Source organism: Aulonocara sp. 'chitande type north' Nkhata Bay, linkage group LG3, assembly GCF_057382095.1.
Source record: "Aulonocara sp. 'chitande type north' Nkhata Bay isolate Kocher_YH1m ecotype deep benthic linkage group LG3, A_spYH_male_GT1.1, whole genome shotgun sequence".
NCBI classification, from domain to species: Eukaryota; Metazoa; Chordata; class Actinopteri; order Cichliformes; family Cichlidae; genus Aulonocara; species Aulonocara sp. 'chitande type north' Nkhata Bay.
The window spans coordinates 3,672,717-3,685,599 of NC_141346.1; positions in this window are offsets into that span (position 1 = coordinate 3,672,717).

Here is a 12,883-nt window from a genome sequence, read left to right on the forward strand (position 1 = left end):
CCGGCGTCTGACGTCACCTACAACATGGGTCGCTTACCTTTCCCCGTCACTTCCGTCACTTACCTCTGTGTCCAGCCCCTGCACCAAACTTCTTTTACCACAAAGTACTTTTTACTTCACTCCTACATTTGCTTGACAGGTGTATCTGTCTGGGAAAGACATTGAGATAGTGGAGTCTTATAAGTACCTGGGTGTTCACCTCAACAATAAACTGGACTGGACTACAAATACAGACGTCCTGTATAAGAAGGGCCAGAGTCGACTCCACCTGCTGAGGAGACTGAGGTCCTTCGGAGTCTGCAGGACTCTGTTAAGGACATTCTATGACACTGTGGTAGCATCTGCCCTTTTCTATGCAGTGGCCTGCTGGGGGAGTGGATGCACGGACAGGGACAGGAGCAGGATTGACAAACTGGTGCGGAGGTCTAGCTCCGTGCTGGGATGTCCCCTGGAGTCTGTGGAGGTGGTTGGTGAGGGGAGGATGTTAGTAAAGCTGACATCCATCATGAACAACCCACATCACCCACTGCATGAGTCTGTGAGTGGGCTGAGCAGCTCCTTTAGTCAGAGACTGAAACACCCTCGCTGCAGGAAGGAGCGCTTTCGCAGATCATTCATCCCAACAGCAGTTAGACTCTGTAACTCCTCAATCACGATGTCATGACTCACTGGACACTGTGAACATCCACAGTCACCACTTCATGCATAATGGACCTTCATGTGTACGGACATGTGCAGGTATATATGTCTGTCTATGTATACATATGTATATTTAGTGTGTACATGTGTGTGTGTGTACATGTCTATAAATAGGAATAGTAGTGGTACAATAGCTATATCAAGCTATATAGTTTATGTCTTCCATATTTCCAATTATATCCATAATCACATACTGTGTATGCTACCATTGTATATAGTGTATTATCTTACTTTTTTCATCGATTGTACTTATTTGTATTTTTGTATTTCCTTCTGATATCTGTACCTGAGCTGAGGTGATGCAAAAATTTCCCTGTTGTGGGATCAATAAAGTCTTATCTTATCTTATCTTAAGTACTAAATATCGATTGAGTTTATAAGTGCATACACTCCATAACTGTCACATCTTGGAGTAATCTCCACTTTGTCCTTCCTGTTTATTTTGAACCAAGATGGCGCCGCGTATGGATGCCCTGGTGCTTCAGTGCGTTACTTTTGTTTTGTTTTTGTGCATTTCTTCTGTGTCTGGGCACTCCTCTGGATACTCTTACACCAGAGAAGAGCTCCTTAACTACAGGACTACAACGCCTGTGGATTTATTTCCAATATTTGTCGCATCTGCGGCAGATTTACTGCAGACTCTGACCAGGAAAGCGAGACGCCGAAAGAGAGGAAAGCGAGCCGGCGCACTCGTGCGTTTGAGGAGACGCGGACTGCGAACTGCTCTTCCTGGGATCTTCCTTTCTAATGTACGCTCACTCGGGAATAAGATTGACGAACTGGCCCTGATGAGAAGCATGAACAGAGACTTTGCCTCCTCCTGTGTCTTATGTTTTACGGAGTCGTGGCTCTGTGAGGACATCCCGGACTGCGCGCTCAAGCTGGAGGGCTTCCATCTGCTGCGCGCGGACCGGCAGGCCGCTCTCTCCGGTAAGTCCAAAGGTGGAGGGGTCTGCTTCTACATCAATAGTGGCTGGTGCACAGATGTGACAGTGATTGCTCAGCATTGCTCTTCCTCTCTGGAATATCTTTTTATTCACTGCAAACCGTTTTATTCTCCGCGGGAGTTTGCTTCATTCATCCTGGCCGCTGTTTACATCCCGCCAGACGCGGATGCGCAAGCAGCTCAGTGCGCACTCGCAGAGCAGATTCTCCACATGGAGCGGACATACCCGGACTCTCTCATCATTGCTCTTGGGGACTTTAATAAAGCCAATCTGAGCCATGAGCTTCCGAAATACAAGCAGTATATTAAATGCCCGACCCGAGAGGAGAGGACATTAGACCACTGCTACAGCACGATCAGCGGGGCCTATCGCGCGGTGCCGCGCGCTTCACTCGGACTTTCTGACCACGTCATGATCCACCTAATCCCCGCGTACAGACAGAGGCTGAAGCTCTCCAAACCTGTCGTGAGGACTAAAAAACTGTGGAGCAACGAGGCTGTGGAGGAGCTTCGCACGTGTTTGGAGACCACAGACTGGGACACAATGAAGGCTGCTTCTAACAGCTTGGACAAGTTTACGGACACTGTCACCTCCTATATCCACTTCTGTGAGGACAGCATTGTGCCATCACGCACCAGGGTGAGTTATAACAATGACAAACCCTGGTTCACCCCTAAACTCAAAAAGCTGTGGCTGGAAAAGAGAAAGGCGTTCAGAAGCGGAGACAGGGACTGCTACAGAGAGGCCAAGTACAGGTTCACTAAAGAAGTGGACATTGCTAAACATCAGCACTCTGAGAAGATGCAGCAGCAGATCTCAGAGAATGACTCGGCCTCTGTGTGGAAAGGTTTTAGGAATATCACAAACTACAAGCCTAAAACCCCCCACTCCACTGATGACTTGCTCTTAGCCAACACCCTTAACGACTTCTACTGCCGTTTTGACGAGCCATCAGGCAGCCTTCACACCTCCAACGGCCCCAACAATAGAGGCACTTTGGACACTCATTCCCCCACCTCTCCCCCCTCCATAGAGCCATCACCACCTTCAAACTGTTCACCTACAACACCCCCCTCCTCACCCCACACAAAAGAGGATTTCACACCACCTCCTCCCACCACAACTCTTCATATTCATGAAGCAGATGTGAGGAAGCAGTTTAAGAATCTGAATGCTCGGAAAGCTCCCGGCCCAGACGGTGTGTCTCCTGCCACCCTCAGACACTGTGCAAACGAGCTGGCCCCAGTGTTTTCTGGCATTTTTAACTCCTCACTGCAGGCATGTCATGTGCCTGCCTGCTTCAAGTCCTCTACCATAATCCCTGTCCCCAAGAAACCTAGGATCACTGGACTAAATGACTACAGACCCGTGGCTCTGACATCTGTGGTCATGAAGTCATTTGAGCGCCTAGTTCTCTCGCATCTCAAGACCCTCACGGCCCCCCTCCTGGACCCCCTGCAGTTTGCATACAGAGCCAACAGGTCTGTAGACGACGCCATCAACATGGCCCTACACTTCATCCTGCAGCATCTGGACTCCCCAGGAACCTACGCCAGGATCCTGTTTGTGGACTTCAGCTCTGCCTTCAACACCATCCTTCCAGACCATCTCCGAGGCAAGCTTTCCCAGATGAATGTGCCTGATCCCATCTGCCGGTGGATCACTGACTTCCTGACGGACAGGAAGCAGCATGTGAGGCTGGGAAAGAATGTCTCGGACTCCTGGACCATCAGCACCGGCTCCCCTCAGGGCTGTGTTCTTTCTCCTCTGCTCTTCTCCCTGTACACCAACTGCTGCACCTCCACCCACCAGTCTGTCAAGCTAATCAAGTTTGCAGATGACACCACCGTTATTGGGCTCATCTCGGACGGGGATGAGTCTGCCTACAGGAGGGAGGTTGAACGTCTGGTGTCCTGGTGCAGCCACAACAACCTGGTGCTAAATGCCCAGAAGACAGTGGAGATTATTGTGGACTTCAGGAAGCACACAGCCCCACTCCCCCCCATCATCCTGACTGACACCCCCATCACCTCTGTGGACTCATTCCGCTTCCTGGGTACCACCATCACCCAGGACCTGAAGTGGGAGCCCACCATCACCTCCGTCATCAAGAAAGCCCAGCAGAGGATGTACTTCCTGAGGCAGCTGAAGAAATTCAACCTGCCAACACGGACGATGATGCAGTTCTACACTGCAATCATCGAGTCCATCCTCACCTCCTCCATCACCGTGTGGTACGCTGGAGCCACTATCAGGGACAAACAGAGACTGCAGCGTGTTGTGCGCTCTGCTGAGAAGGTGATTGGCTGCAGACTCCCATCTCTGCAGGACCTGTACACCTCCAGGACTCTGCGGCGTGCAGCCCGGATCTCAGCTGACCCTTCTCACCCTGGACACAGTCTGTTTGACCTGCTCCCCTCAGGCAGGAGGCTCCGGTCCATTCGCACCAGAACCTCTCGCCATAAGAACAGTTTCTTCCCCTCTGCTGTTGGACACATGAACAATAACCATATGACTGTCCCCGCCACTAACACATGACCCTACGCTGTGTCACTGCATCATTCCATGTTTGGCACTGATCACCACCTGCACTCATGTATATATCTTTCTACGTAGCACTCATAATTCTTATTCTCATGTATATATCTCATGTATATCTCATGCACATATCTTTCTACGTAGCACTTTTAATTCTTATTCCTACTTTTATTTTTTCATGTCTATTTAAGTGCTATTTATGACACTATGTTTGCACTGAAGCACCGCAGCAATTTCCTAATGTTGTAAACCTGCTCAACATTTGGCAATAAACCCCTTTCTGATTCTGATTCTGATTCTGTTTAGGATTTCTGTGACTGCAGTAAAATTCCCTCCATCTATCCAGTTTGCCTCCAGTAAACATTAATTTATAATAATCCTGAAGGCTGAAGCACGGCAACCTCACCAAGTGATTACAGAGGACTTTAACCACACTCTCATCAGTTCAAGTGTCTCATAATGTTTAGAGTGCTTTTGTAAATCAACAGGTAAAAACTTAGCAGGTAGTTTGAAACATGGAGTGTTGGAATGCATCCATTGACTCAGAGAAAACTGATCTTAGTGCAGGTGTTTGGACAAAGGGAAATATCATGTTAACTGAACATCAACATTCAATAAAGACCAAACCAGAACTTTAATAAGAGAAATATCTCTTCAACTTAAACAAACTTTGTTCTGACAGTGAATCAGTGTTAGTTTCACCTCAGACCTGTTCCTCTGTCTCTTGGTTTATAGGAAGACTCGTAGTCAGAGGTGGGTTTAGTGTTACAGAGTTTAATGAGCAGAGCAGTCGAAGTTTAAGCCAGGCAGGAATCCACACAGTGGAGGGGGAACATGACAAATACTCTAAATATCGAGTAATCTCCTCCCTAAACTCCTCCCTCTTCACTGCACCAATGCCGAGGTTACACTCCACCAGCTGAGCGTCTTCCCGTCTGTGGTGAGGCTGCAGAGACATGACAGCGCACAGATCAGACTGACTGCATCACTTCTCTCTGAAGGTCCAAACAGGCTGAACGCTTCATTCTCAGCTGCAAAGGTGTCGACTGATTTTCACATAAGAAGCAGCTCTGCAAGCAGGAGCCAAAGGGTTCAAAAGTTGTGTGGTGCAAGCTGATGCTCTGCAGTAGGTTGCAGTAGGTTGCAGTAACAGCAGATGGAGGTATTTCATTTCAAAGAAAGAATAATTATAACAGAGAAAATAATCGCTGGAAAGGCATGAACACATTTACATGTAAATATATATTAGCTGCCTAGCTTAACAATTTCTGGCATAGAAGGACATTGGAATGTGCTTCATACGTTCTTTGGACACTGCTGACTTCTTGGCATTGAATATATCGTCTAGTGCATCTTCTGCATGCTTGTCAATTCACAGTTTGGAGAAGCAAAGCGTGATATTGACATGATGGACTCGGGTGTATTTTGCACGCTTTGTTGTGATATCAGGCTGCAGAGAAGAGTTGCTAGTTGTTGTTGTTGTTGTTGTTGTTGTTGCTCTACAACACTGTTCAATACTCCCATGATCTCATCATCTACTGTTTCTTCTTACCTCAGACTGTGACAGACAGCAGGTGGCTCTCAGAGGACAACTTATGAGATGAAACGTGGACTTGATAAACACAGCTGTAGATTCTTTGATGGGCGGGCTCTGCAGGAGGAAACAGGAAGTTGGCAGAGTTATTGACAGCTGGCTGTGTGTACTTGTTTTTGGTGTCAGGGGACAGGTGAGCTGGAAGGAGCCTCCTGGATACTGTGGCTGTGTCCCAATTCAGGGTCTGCACGCTTGAAGTACGCGCACTACGTGTACTATGTACACGTACTATAAGTAGGATAAGTGCGGAAGTGAGAGGCTTGTGAAATGGGACGGTCTAGCCTTCGTCGCGCTGTTCAGGTTGCCTAGCAACCATGATACTAACTGCGAGAAACGTTACATACAGCTTTGTGTGACAGAAATGAAGGAGAAAAATGTTTTGTTGGTCATCCATTTTTGTCATGACATCACTTTGATTAGCTGAGTATCTGAGGCTGAGACCACGGGACTGTGAACATGATTGTTGGGCTTCATTTCTGTGCTGAACAGTCGTTTAAGGTTAGTTAGTAAATAACAATTAGACCATCTCTGAATCGAGGAGGGGACCTAAGAGTACATCTTTCGCCATCTTACAATGCTGTGATTGCAGCCATTCCCCAACTCTCTGTGAATGGGACTCATGGCCATTGATCAGTGGTTGTTGATCAATGGTCATGAGAATTTGCATAATTATGATTAAGGAACTGACCTCCCAGCCCATTGTTCCTGCAGTGGGCTGGTTTCAGTCATTATGCAAATGTACTGTTTATAAGATTGGGGGAACCTGCAGTCAGCTGAGACTGAAGACGTCACCTGCATGATGATGAAATGTTTCTCCCAGAAAAACGCTACGTCCAGATGAACAGAATCAACTTTTGGAGAATCAGAGAGCTCCTTACATCCCACGGTGTGACTAATTTGAATAGCTGCCCGCACGATTTTTAAAATGAAGTTGTTAATCCCTTAGACAGTAAAGTGTTCTTTAACAGTACAACATTGATAGAGTTACAGGTGTTTAATGGGTTTGTTTGTGTGTTTGAGAGTTCAGTTTAGGGTTGCCAACTCCCTGAAAAATAAATAAGGGACACCTCGTGGCCAGGGCCGGGCAACCCAGTTCACCCTTCCCAGTGTGGTGAATTTTGTAGCTTTTTTTGTGTGTGAAATTGTTTTTTTAGCCATTTGACTTGAAGTTGATTTAAGTAGATGCATATTGTAGTCTTTGTGATATGAACACATGGGAAACAAATGATCATTTAGCCATTTATTTTTAGCTCAACATGACAACATTAACACAGTAAAACAGGCCTCTTTCTTAAACAGAAGCCTGTCATGCTTAACTTTTGAGAATATAAGTAAATCTTTCTTTAAAAGAACTCTGTCCTGCTTAACTTAAAATTATAGAAAACAATAGAAAGAAAAACATTTTTGTAACAGTGCACATATAGTGCATTTAGTACAATTGGCTTCAGTTGAGGTATTATTTCAGCTTTTCTAATGCTAATCAGCTGCTCCTGTTTGTAAACCCACTTGTTCCCATGATTACGCATCATAACTCATCATCATTATTCATCTATGTATTACTTTTATGTATTAGTCATCTATTTGACTGCGGACTATAACGGACTATAAACAACCAGCTTCTTCAATGATGAATGCCGATGCTTCACTGGCTGATGAGCTGAACACGTTTTACGCTCGCTTTGACGCCACAGCAATTAAAACTACAAACAGCTGCACGCGCTCGGAGTACACCAGTGAAGAAAATGCATTCGTCATCACAGAGCATGCCGTGAGGAACACCTTCAGGAGGGTGAACACCAGGAAGGCAGCAGGACCAGATGCAATCCCTGGCCAGGTCCTGAGAGCCTGCGCTGACCAGCTAGCACCGATGTTCATGGAGATCTTCAACCTCTCCCTGGCCCAAGCTGTGGTTCCCACGTGCTTCAAACAGTCCATTATAGTTCCTGTTCCAAAGAAACAACAGCCCGCTTGCCACAATGACTACCGTCCAGTAGCACTGACTTCAATTGTGATGAAGTGTTTTGAAAGACTGATGAGAGATCACATCACTTCTTCACTTCCTGCCACCATCGACTCACTTCAGTTTGCTTACCGGACTAATCGTTCCACAGACGATGCCATATCTCACCTGCTCCACACATCCCTGAGTCACCTGGACACTGGCAGAGGGAATTATGTTAGGATGCTGTTCGTGGACTACAGCATTCAACACAATAATTCCCTCTAAGCTTTTCACCAAGTTGACGGATCTGGGACTCAGCTCATCACTGTGTCAGTGGATCCTCAACTTCCTCACAGACAGACCCCAATCAGTGAGGGTGGGAAAACAAGTCTCCCCCTCCATCTCACTCAGCACTGGAGTGCCTCAAGGCTGTGTTTTAAGCCCCCTGCTGTACTCACTGTCAGAGGACAACTTATGAGATGAAACGTGGACTTGATAAACACAGCTGTAGATTCCTTGATGGGCGGGCTCTGCAGGAGGAAACAGGAAGTTGGCAGAGTTATTGACAGCTGGCTGTGTGTACTTGTTTTTGGTGTCAGGGGACAGGTGTGTGTGTGTGTGCACGTGTGTTCAGAGCATCAAGCTCAGCATGGTGGCCTCACAACAAGAAAGTCTTGAGTTTGATTCCACCACCTGTTTGTGTCTCTGTGGAGTTTGTGAATGGTTGTCTGTCTCTTTGTGTCAGCCCTGTGACAGACTGCTGACCTGTCCAGGGTGTACCCTGCCTCTTGCCCTACGTTAGCTGGGATAGCCCCCTCTGCAACCCTGACTAGGATAAGCAAAAGACTACAGATGGATCTTTATCTTTATCTTTTTCCAGGTGATTTTTCTGATGTTATGATGATGGTAATAAAACTATGAAGCTACAGAGGCTGAATTCAAAGACACTGAATCTCATGGTGAAAAAAATGATGACTAGTACATTTTACAGTAATTTTACTTCCCAGATCTGGACCGGGTCATCACCGAGCTCCTGGACAGTCTGAGCTTCAACCTGGACCAAGACTTAACGTCCCACAGGGCTTCTAGTGGATTAAACTCAGTCGAGGGGCCAGTCAGTGATTGTATGTAAGCATGTTGCTGCTGGAGCCTCTGCTGGATGTTAGAGGAACTGCAGCTTGTGACCCTCCAGTGTTAGATGTATATCTCAGCCCTGGAGGGCGATGCTTCATGAGGTTTTATCATACATTCACAATCTGTGAGCAGAACACAAACCAATCACAGCCAGGAAATACTGCATCATGAGGTATTCACTGACCCCTCTCCATGTCAGTGATGCTGGGGTCAGCAGGTCCATGTTTGGTCCTCTTAATGACACAAAATGGTAAATGGCCCGAATTTGTATAGTGCTTTTCTAGTCCCTAAGGACACATTCACACACTGGCGATAGCAAGCTACATTGTAGCCACAACTACCCTGGGGTGCACTGACAGAGGCGAGGCTGCCGGACACAGGCGCCACCGGGCCCTCTGACCACCACCAGTAGGCAAACACGGGGTTAGCATCTTGCCCAAGGATATTTGGCATGCAGCCAGGAGGCAGCCTGGGATCGAACCACCGACCTTCATATTAGTGGCTGACCGGCTCTGCCACCTGAGCTACAGCCACCCCACAAAGGGGTGCAAAGGAGCTATGAGCTTGATATGAAAGATGACCTGATGTGCAAATGTGGCACCCTGAGTATTTTGAGCATTAAGAACAAGTCTCAGATGTGTTCCTTATGTGTTCGTGCCCACCCCCCATCATCTTTTTTTGCTATTTGTTGTGACAATAGTTTGCATCATAACACAGAGCGAAAAGCTCATTTGCTCCCACCTGATGTGATGTTAGGGCGATATTTAGTTTCGCCAGTAGGTGGCAGTGGCGGCTCAGCCAAACGGGTAACTGGCAAAATAATCCTTCACAAAAGTAACGCAGGCCCGTTATTACAATGGAAGCCGCCAGTAACACTGAATTGTTTTGCTGTGTTTCAGGTGAGAGCAAAATACGAGAACTACATACATTTATGTAAAGTTGATGCTTATTTAACATGTTTGGAGTGTAATTCTTGTTTATATGGTGTTTAATGTGAGCGAATAAGGGAGTTGTTTCACGTTATCTGTGGGTAATGCTAGTAACATTTGTGCGCTAGCTAAGTCATGTTAGCCTCCTGCATTAATCTCTGTAACCGTGTTGTTCCATCAGTAAGGTGAAAGGAAACTGTTAGCTGGTTTCAGTTAAAGTTATAGGAAATAGACCAGCCAGTACATGTTATGTTGTCTATTGTTTACTGGTCATTTTCTCTGTGTGTTAAGGGCTGATTAATACATGGCCATTACACGTAATGCTACAAAAGTAACGCAGGCCAGTTATTACAATGGAAGCCGCCAGTAACACTGAATTGTTTTGCTGTGTTTCAGCGCAATAAATCTTCATGTGCACCTGAATGAACCCTGTCGTCCTTCAGTGTGTAACACAAACATTACTGTTAAAACAGGTCAGCTGTCCAAGAGTCTGACAGCAGTGGGAAGAAGGAGTTGTTGAGTCTGGATGTTCTGGATTTTGAACTTCTGAACCTTCGTCCTGAGGGTAGAAGTGTGAACAGCCGTGTTGGGGGGATGTGGGGTCTTTGAGGATGGAGGCAGCTCTCCTCTGGACTCTGCGATGGTGGATGCTCCGCAGAGGGCAGCGGGGTCCTGATCATCTTCTCTGCAGGCGTTTGGTCCATAGCAGTAGTGCTGCCGTACCATGCAGTGATGCAGCTGGTCAGTGTGCTCTCCACAGTGCAGCTGTAGAAGCTGCTGAGGATCTTGGGAATGAGTTTGTGAGGGATGACTGTATTGAAGGCGGAGCTATAATCAACAAAAAGCACCCTGAGGTCTTTGTTTTCCAGGTGGGAGAGGGAGTAGTGAGGGGCAGCAGCGATGGCGTCTGATGTGGACCTATTGGGCCGGTAGGCAGACTGCAGGGGGTCCAGAGTGTCTGGGATGTTGCTCTGGATGTAGGCCAGCACCACTCTCTCAAAGCACTTTGCAATGATGGGAGTCAGTGCGACTGGTCTGCAGGCGTTTAGTGGCTGGGCTTTTCTTGGGGAGGGGCATGATGGTTGTGGTCTTGAAGCATGTGGGGATAGTGCTCTGTGTTGGAGTCAAGTTGTTAAATGTTGTCATTGTGTTACTTAAATTTGTAAGTCTTGGTTGAAGCAGCCTGATCAAAGACGTTCCTTTGTCTCTGACCACCTCTCCAGCCAGTTTGTTGGTGGGGAGGCTGCAGTGTTTTCTTATAGGCACATCTATGTGAGGGCTCTGTTTGCTGCTTAGTAAGCTTCCTGCTTTATCATCCTTTGTGGGCAGGAGGTCACACAAACGCACCCCAAACACAAACACACATAGGGCCTTATGTTTGTTGACCATAGGGGGGTTACAATGGGTGGTGCTTGTGTGTACTGTAACTGTGTTCAGTAAAAGGTCGTCTGTGGGTGGATTCAGTGCTTTCCTGACACACCGAGCGGTCCTCCCTTGCTAGCAAGTAAAAGCTGTTCGTCTTGTTTCCGTTAACAGGAACAAGTTTGTAAACCAGCGGGGCCTGTGGAAGCACAGACACAACACTCTGGCTGAGGAAAGGTTGAAGATGGAGGTGAGAACGTGGACTAACTCTGAATGCAGAGCTGGCTTGGAGCTGTGGAGACTTACTGAGGAGTAAAGTGGACATGAAGGAGTCACAGAGGGAGGAGGAGGTGAACAGTGATGTTTGTTAGACAGGATCAGACTGAAGAGGGAACATAAGAAGAGTTTCATGCTGGATTTGAACAGGACAGGAAGATAAGCTCCGCCCAGCAGCTGAGTCCTCTCTGCTCACACTGGTGTTGGACTGCAACATCAGGGAGTCTGCTTCCACATCTGGTTTCCACAGCTGGAGGAAGCTGTCCCACGAGCACGCCTACGCCCCTCTGTCATTACTGAAGTAGTGATGGTGTTTAATCAGTGTGAGACTGTTTCACTGGTCCAAGCAGAGATTTACATAAATGAGCTTTTATGAGTTCTTATATTATCTGATCAGGCCGTTTGCTCCTGTTAAAGAGAAATGTGCATCGAACGTTGTGGGTATTCATGAGTCTAACAGTTTAAACCTGTGTGTGACGTTGTGTCCTTGAACGGCCCTGACAGACGGCTGTAGTCCATAATATTAATGTTTCCTGCTGACTGAAATAAGCAGCTGAGCTCTGTGAGGGCAGAGCTGCTGCTAACAGGTGAGTCTGTTACCTGGACTGGACTGAGTGAGCTGCTGTGTCACAGCTTTATCAGTGACACACTCAGCATGTGTGTGTGTGATATGTCACAGTGCTTGAAACACACATGAAAATATATTAAAGGTTGAATCTTTGTTCTTTTGGTTTGTGGAACAAAAATCAGCAACGAAGAAACGCGAGCGTAAAACTTGGTGTAGAAGTGCAACAAAGGTAAGCCGGCTCATCTGATGCTGTGACGCTTGAAAAGGATTTGCGCACCTACATCATTATTTACGGTTTAAGTTGTGCTGCCTTCAGGTGCACCTGGTAAATTCAGGAATCTACCCCAAACCACAGCAGGTTGTTTTAGAGGCTTTTCTGGGTTAATGTTGGTTTGTTGGCAGAAACATGTCTGTGATCGCTGTGTTGTTCTTTTTCATGCAGGATTTCATGTAACTCGGTGCTAAAATCATAACAATGAAGTTGAACAGTTCTAGTGCTCATGCGTCAGCTAGCATGCGTCAGCTAGCATGCAGCCTGTTTCAGTTGCTCCTGCTTTTACTCTTTACTCTAATTTTTTCTTACTTATTTCTTTGTCCTTTCCTGAGTGTGTCCATCTGTTTAAAAGCTTTCTTTTCAAACATGTGGATCGAGAGAGTTTTTGTTCTGCTGTTGCTTTCACTGAGGAATGGGACCGCAGCACAGCAGCTACACACCAGAGATCAGCTGAGCCGCCTGATGCTGCTGTTGCAGATTAACTGGTGTCTCAGATTAACTGGAGACGGTCAAACAGATGTGTGACAGACTTTAAGGAGCTGCTGCCAACAAACCAGCAAATAAACACTGAATATTTCATGTGTGACATTTGTGAGGTGGCCTTAAACACAGTCCGTCAG